Source organism: Nyctereutes procyonoides, unplaced genomic scaffold (genome assembly GCF_905146905.1).
Source record: "Nyctereutes procyonoides isolate TBG_1078 unplaced genomic scaffold, NYPRO_anot_genome, whole genome shotgun sequence".
Lineage (NCBI taxonomy): Eukaryota > Metazoa > Chordata > Mammalia > Carnivora > Canidae > Nyctereutes > Nyctereutes procyonoides.
The window spans coordinates 22,533,368-22,540,049 of record NW_026575047.1 but is presented as its reverse complement, the minus strand read 5'-3'; the positions used below and the strand labels follow the sequence as shown (position 1 = coordinate 22,540,049).

Below are 6,682 nucleotides of genomic sequence, written 5' to 3'. Positions count from 1 at the left end.
CAGCCGTAGGGAGGTGTAATGGCTATTCTAGCATCGCATAACTCACTTGGAGGGAAGTGGGACTCAAGCCCAGCCCGCCTTGCTGCAAAGCCTGTGCTCATCGCTGCTGGTCTGTTCTGAGGGGAGCATCAGACATTCATTCTGCCCAGGGGCTCTCAACTTTGGTCAAACATTAGGAGCATCTGAGGATCTCTAGCAATGCATCCATGTCTGAGCCCCACCACAGACTAAATGGATCTGGCTCTTTGAGGGTGACTCCAACATTGCTATCCTTTCAAGGCTCCCTAGGAGATTGTAATGGCCAGGGTTGAGGACCACTAATGGCTCCAGAGTGACCTCTATAACATTGACATTTCAGACAGTAATCATGGAAGTCTGGAAGTCTGGCCCCACATTTCCAGGTGAGTTCAAGTTCATCCTCCCTGTCTTTGCCATAAACGAATCCATCCTTGTTGCCTATGAGGATTGATTCTATGTACCAACATAGCTGGGCCACAGTGCCCAGATACGTGGTCAAACATTGCCCTGCATGTTTCCATGAAGGTGTTTACTGGATGAGATTAACATTTAAATCAGTACACCTCAAGTAAAGCAAATTGCCCTCCATAATGTGGGTGGGCCTCGTCTAATTAGTTGGAGGCTTTCAGAGGAAAAAGACTGACCTTCTTTGAGCAAGAAGGAACTCTGCGACAGTCTTTGGGCTTGGCCTGCAACTCTCCTCTGAGTCTGCAGCCTGCTGGTCTGCCCTACAGATTTTGGACTTGTGCTTCCACAAATCATATGAGCTGATTCCATGATACACATCCTATTGGTTCTGTTTTTCTGGAGAACTCTGACTAATCACTACCATAAAGGAAATTGACCTCTTATTCCACACAAACATAAATAAAGCACCATACTTTCATTTTCCTTTGAAAAACTGTAACTAGAGAAGGGGTCACTGAGAGCCATAGATTTTCAGTCTAGTGGAGAAGAATATAGATCACTCGGTCCAACTGAAACAGAGGCATGAAGGTAGAAATAACCCTGGAATGATTCTGCCCCTCAGGAGACAGTCAGCAGTGTCTGGAGACATTTTTGTTGTTGTCACGAGGTGGGTGGGGGATGAGGGACAGGGGTGGGGGTGCAAGGGTGCTCAGGCACCAAGTGGGCAGAAGGGCCGGCGATGCTACTAAACATCCTGAAATGCACAGAATTATTGTTTAAACATAACTACCCAAGTTGCGAAACCCTAGTTAGGATGGAGAAAGAGTTAGTCATTAAGGAAATTAGCTTCTCACCCTGTGAGAGGAAGGAGGATTGCAGTCAGATCAGGAAGGAGTCCTAACGAGGCAACAGGAGTCTGACGGGCAGACTGGACAAGTAGGCAGGACAAATATTACTGGAAGGGCCAAGCGACTTCAGGCAAACTCTTGAGAAACTGGCCCTACCGTGGAGGTAGGCCTGGGAGTCCAGCCAGCGGGAACCTCACGGGCATGATGCGGCTCAAATCAGGCTCCTAAGCGGCTGTGAGCTCAGACGCTCTCCCCAAGGCGCCAGGTCTGAGCACTCGACCAGAGGCGGTGAGTAGCTGTCTTGTGTTTTGTGGCTGCAGCTTGTGTGGTTGTTTTAAATATCGGGGAGCCCTATGAGCAGAGCTGGGCGGCCGGAGCTCTCTCTCTCCAGGGTGCTGACGACGGAGGCTTCGCATCCTCCCTTCTCGGGAACTGGGCTACTCGGGTGGCCGCCGCCTGTGATGTTCTGAACACAAGGCTGCGCCTAGACAGCCAGCGCTCAGTAAGCGTGTGCTAAAGCAATCACGAAGAAGTGGAAAAGGTGAATTCGTGATAAGCAAGTGGTACTTCAGTCCCTTCATCTGTAAGGTGGGGAGGTGGTCGTGTAAAGCCAAGCGGGATGATCGAGTGACGGGAGTGAGAGAGTTCACGTCCCGGAGGATGTTTCCAGGATGGCGTGAGAAACAAAGAAAACCAGAAAAAGCACAGCTGCAATGAGATGAATGGCAACCAGCACACACGCGACCAACGCAACAGAAGCAGGTTGGACATGCGTGTTGGAGGGCACGTGAATGTCCAGGGAAGCCTTTGAATTTACCGTGAGCTCCATGTGAGACAAGAGCCCTGCGCCGCCTTTAATGAAACTAGATTCCACTGGAGCAGAAGAGGAGCTGGAGGGAGAGGCGGAGCTGGCCTGCTCCGTCAGGCCACCACATCCTAGCCACCACATCCGAGGGCACAGCCGGGGGAGTTACAGGGACTGCTTGGCAGAGGGACCCAGGGCCCTATTCACTCATTTATTCATAGGTGCATCTGGCAAACAGGACTGCTGCATTCCCCATAGCTGCTGTAACGAATTACCCCAAATTCAGCAGCTTGAGCAACATACATTTGTTATCTTAAGGTTCTGGAGGTCAGGAGTCTGAGATGGGTGTCTTCAGGCTAAAATCAAGGTGTGAGCAGGGCCACGGTCCATTCTGGGGACTCTCAAGGAGCGTGCATGCCCTTGGCCTCATAGCTTTGTGAGGACGCTCCTATTCCTCCGCTCAGGGCTCCTTCCCCATCCTCTGAGCCGGGCGGGGGTGGGCAGGCTCCTTCCCACATCACAGCTCTCTGACTCTCTCTCCTCTGCTTCCCCCTTCCATTTTTAAGGACCTTTGTGATTACATGAGGCTCACCCGGATAATCCAAGATAATCTTCCTATACTAGGGCCAGTTTATGAGCAACTCTAATTCTATCTGCGACCTTAATTCCCTTGTGTCACGTAACCAAACCTAGCCACAGGTTCAGGGGATTCACGCGTGGAGTCATGGGTGGGGAGAGAGAATCGTCATGCAGTATTTTTTTCCTAAAGATTTTATTTATTTATTCATGAGAGACAGAGAGAGAGGCAGAGACACAGGCAGAGGGAGAAGCAGGCTCCATGCAGGGGAGCTTGATGTGGGACTCGATCCCAGGATCCCGGGATCATGCCCTGAGCCGAAGGCAGACGCTCAACCACTGAGCCACCCAGGCACCCCTCGTCACGCAATATTGCAGAAGCAGACTCGCACAGATCAAATCTGTGTCCTTTGAGGGTCAGCCGTATATCTCCGATGCACAAGGAACTTCTGGAAATTACCCAGAAAGACAGGAATGATGATGGATGAATGGGGAAGGATATTGATGAGCAAATCGCGGCTGCGGAAACAGGAAGCCCAGCTGATGCTTTGAAGAGTTTCCACTGAAGTGAATTCCCAGAGGCTTGAAGATGAAACCAATGCACCCATTTGACTGGTTCCAGTGGGAGACTGGGTGATTCACTGCTGAGTGCAGGCCCCCGTGTGTGAGGCACAGGAAAGGCTACTATTAGGGACAATGAGGTCTGAGCAGGTGATGCTCAGTGTTGGGGGAGATGCGGGCATGGGTACCAACCTCACTGGAGATGAGGATGTGGCTGGAGCAAACTTTCTGAAATTAAATAACGTCGTTATTATCTAGAGCCCAATAATTGGAGCCAAGCAAACCCTACCCCCACCCCCGAGCCCACAAGGGGACGTCTATGAGCACATTCACTGCTGTGCTGGCCCAGAGCTGCAGGCTGGCGAGGTCTCCGTCCCGGGGTAATGATTTCCTGAGTCCAGTGAAGAAGCTGGTACCATTTCTCCTATTTTACAGATGAACAAACTGAAGCTCAGGGAAGTTAGAGTCACTTGACCAAGGTCATACTGCTCATAAATGACAAGGTGGAGACTCATATCCCTGTTCCCAAGTCAGTGTATTTGTCCACGAGACCATCCTCTCATGACAGAAGGGTGGGATTGTCGAAAAGCCCTCCTTCCTGTCACTGTCAGCCCTCCTTCCCATCTTGTATTCCTTCCTTTGTTCCAGATAAAAGCAGGAGAAAAGGCAACAATGACAGGAAAGAGATCCGGAAGGAGTGAGGGTGGAGGAGTCAGTCAGTTTGCCCTCCTAGAGCTCTGACTTACCCTCACCACCCCCCATGATATTTTGCATAATAAAAATTCCTAAAAGAAAACTAACAACGAACACATATTAAAAGCCCAGTTTACATCTCTGTTGGTTGATCCTCACAGCAACCCCGTGAAAGCTTTACAGACCATAAGAACAGAGACCAGAGAGGTTAGGTAACTCACCCGGGGTCACACAGCTGGAGCAGGAAGCCCGGCAGTCGGAGGCTGTGCTCCACTCCTGCAGGAAGCTGGGTTAGTCTGGGAGCTGCGCCGTGAGGCAGGCCCACCAGCCTGGTTTGGTGCCTGCTCTGCTCCGGGCCAACTTCATTTTGGATGGGTCACTGACCCACCCCCAAGCCTTGGTTTTCGTGGCATCGGGTATGGGTAAGACGGTGTTCTCTCCTACTGTTGTTATGAGGTGTAACATCTGCAAGGTAATCAACAAATGATTGTCAGTCATGTGTCATTGTTGTGAATTAATTGCACACGTGTTCCCTCAAGGGAACAGAGCCAAAGGCCCCCAGAAGGAGCGTGGGAGGCTGTGTTCTGTGTGCGGGCCCTTTGGGGTGGCCAGAGGATCCCCAAGGAGTGGATGTTGGAGGGAGGGTGGTGATTGCATTTAGGAAGCAAGTGAAGGAGCGGGGGTTGAGGCGCCAGGCCCTGGCAAAGAGACCAGGTGGGTTCAGCTGACTTACGCGGGCCTGGAAAATCCAGCCAGGGTTGGCTCTGGATGCTTGAATGAGGGAGAAAAAGACATGGGAGAGAGCCAGCCCCCAAGCTTTGGCACCTGACAGATCTGACTTAGAGTCTCTCCTCATCTCAGCCCTCGTGTGACCTTGACACCTTCCTTAGACTTTCCTTGCTCAGACAGGGGCTCTTGATGGGTCCTTTACAAGGCACCTGGAAACTCTGGGAGATGAGCTCAGGCCTGCAGGGTGCCTGGCATGGGGCAGTGGCTTAGAAAGCCGCACCTGCCCTGCCAGCTGAGGGCCCAGAACACAGGGGTCTGAGCTCAGCTGGCCTTGGACGGAGTCTGTCCTCGTGACCACAGACAGTGGGCCCCATTCACCTGCTTGGGCTTCCTGATTTCTTCTTTACAAAACCAGGAAGAAAAACTGGTGATGTTCCTTGGCAAATCCCCCCAGGGCTTTTGGTCCACGCAGTTAATTCTTATAATAAAGACACAGTCTCTCTCTCTCTCTCTCTCTTTTTTTTTTTTTTAACTTGACTCTTAGAAGATCAAGATGGGTTTTTTAATGAAATGTTAAAAGTCAGAATTGGGAGAAAATAGCACCAGACAAAAGAGGGGAAGACTCTAAGATATTATCTGTTTCCCTGTGTTCCCATCTTGCTCCAGCACCAAAACCCAGCAGAGGAATAGAGCGTGTTTTTCAGCGGACGCATGCGTACGACAGACAGCAAGGACCAACATCGTGACTGACCTTATAAATGGAGCACTGGTTCTCTGGAGCCCTTGCAGCCTTTCCCCAAGAAGTAGCCAGTCTTCCATTTTCATACATGAGCATTTAAATAGTGGAAACAGGGAAAGGAAAAGGAGTCATCATAAAGCATCATGGGAGGAAAGCACTGGGATGGAAGAGCTTGTCAGATGTTCACTAGATGGGCCGATGGGGTGCGTTCCTATGTCCTCTTTGGGCCTCCAAGCGGACAATCTGCACGGAAGGAGCCTGGATATAATTTCCTGGCTGAGGACCTCGGCTCTGCTCTCAGTACTGCTCCGATCTCCAGGATGACAGTCACTGCCAATGATTAACAGGCAGCGCACTGGAGCAGACCCTGGCAGGAAGGTCATCTCAGTGCAGGCTCCGCGCCTGGCGGATTGCCTCTCCTTCCTCTGCACCCTGGCGCTGCACTTCTTATGACTACATTTGACTTCATAACCTGGTGTTTGTAAACATGGGTATAAGTGCTTGGTGCTCATGGTGTGGGCTGGTCCTGTCCGTATCTGAGTGCTGCTCAAGAACACGCTCCAGTAACAGTTGAACTAGCCTTTAATTGCACTTTTAGAACTAAATCACTGAACTTTTCATGGGCACTTTCTATAAGTCAGACACCATGCTGACTGTATGGGGTGTAGTAGTGACAGAGACAAACAGTCCTTGTTTGCCCCCAAACAAGGACACAGCAAACACCAGGCAGCAGACAGAATGATCAGAAAGGGTGACAAGCTCCAGGAAGGATGCAAACCAGGGACTGGATAGAGAAGAAAGGCAGGGCTTGGCACCAGTGTAGAGAGGTCCCCCAGTGCAATGGGAAGCTGGCGATGACCATACCGGAGAGGTACTGAGAGCGGTGGCAGCCGGGTGACAGAAGAGATGATGTTGAGAGACAATTTGGGTCTGGAGCCAGTGAGTATTACTGATGTACAATGAGGTTGAAAAGGAAGCAGAAGGAACCATGATGCTGCTAAGGTTTCTAGCTACCCAAGGAAGGTGGGAGAGCTGCTTACTGAGATGTTGGGGCAACGGGGGACCCAGGATGGGGGATAGGTTTGGGAAACTCAAGAGTCTATGATCCATCCAGGTGGTAATGTCTAGTGCATAGTTGGATGTGCCAGTCTGGAGCTTAGGGGAGTGTTCTGGATCAGATAGACAAATGTCAGAGCTGTCAGCCTACAGATGCCCTGGCCTTCAACATGCAAGTGATCTGGCCGGGAGCGGTGTTTGTAATGAACTGTAGCCCACATCACAAAACCAGGATTTACATTGGACAAA

General features: G+C 50.9%; 1 protein-coding gene across 2 annotated transcripts in view; it reads left to right on the top strand.

Annotated features, from left to right (window-relative positions):
• The first annotated feature begins 1,319 nt into the window (after positions 1 to 1,319).
• Positions 1,320 to 6,682, top strand: part of SLC2A9 (solute carrier family 2 member 9) — a 223,565-nt gene continuing 218,202 nt past the window's right edge. For both annotated transcript variants that reach the window (XM_055326806.1, XM_055326804.1), the window contains exon 1: positions 1,320 to 1,562. The gene's annotated coding sequence lies outside the window, so the exon portion shown is untranslated. The remainder of the gene's footprint in view (positions 1,563 to 6,682) is intronic.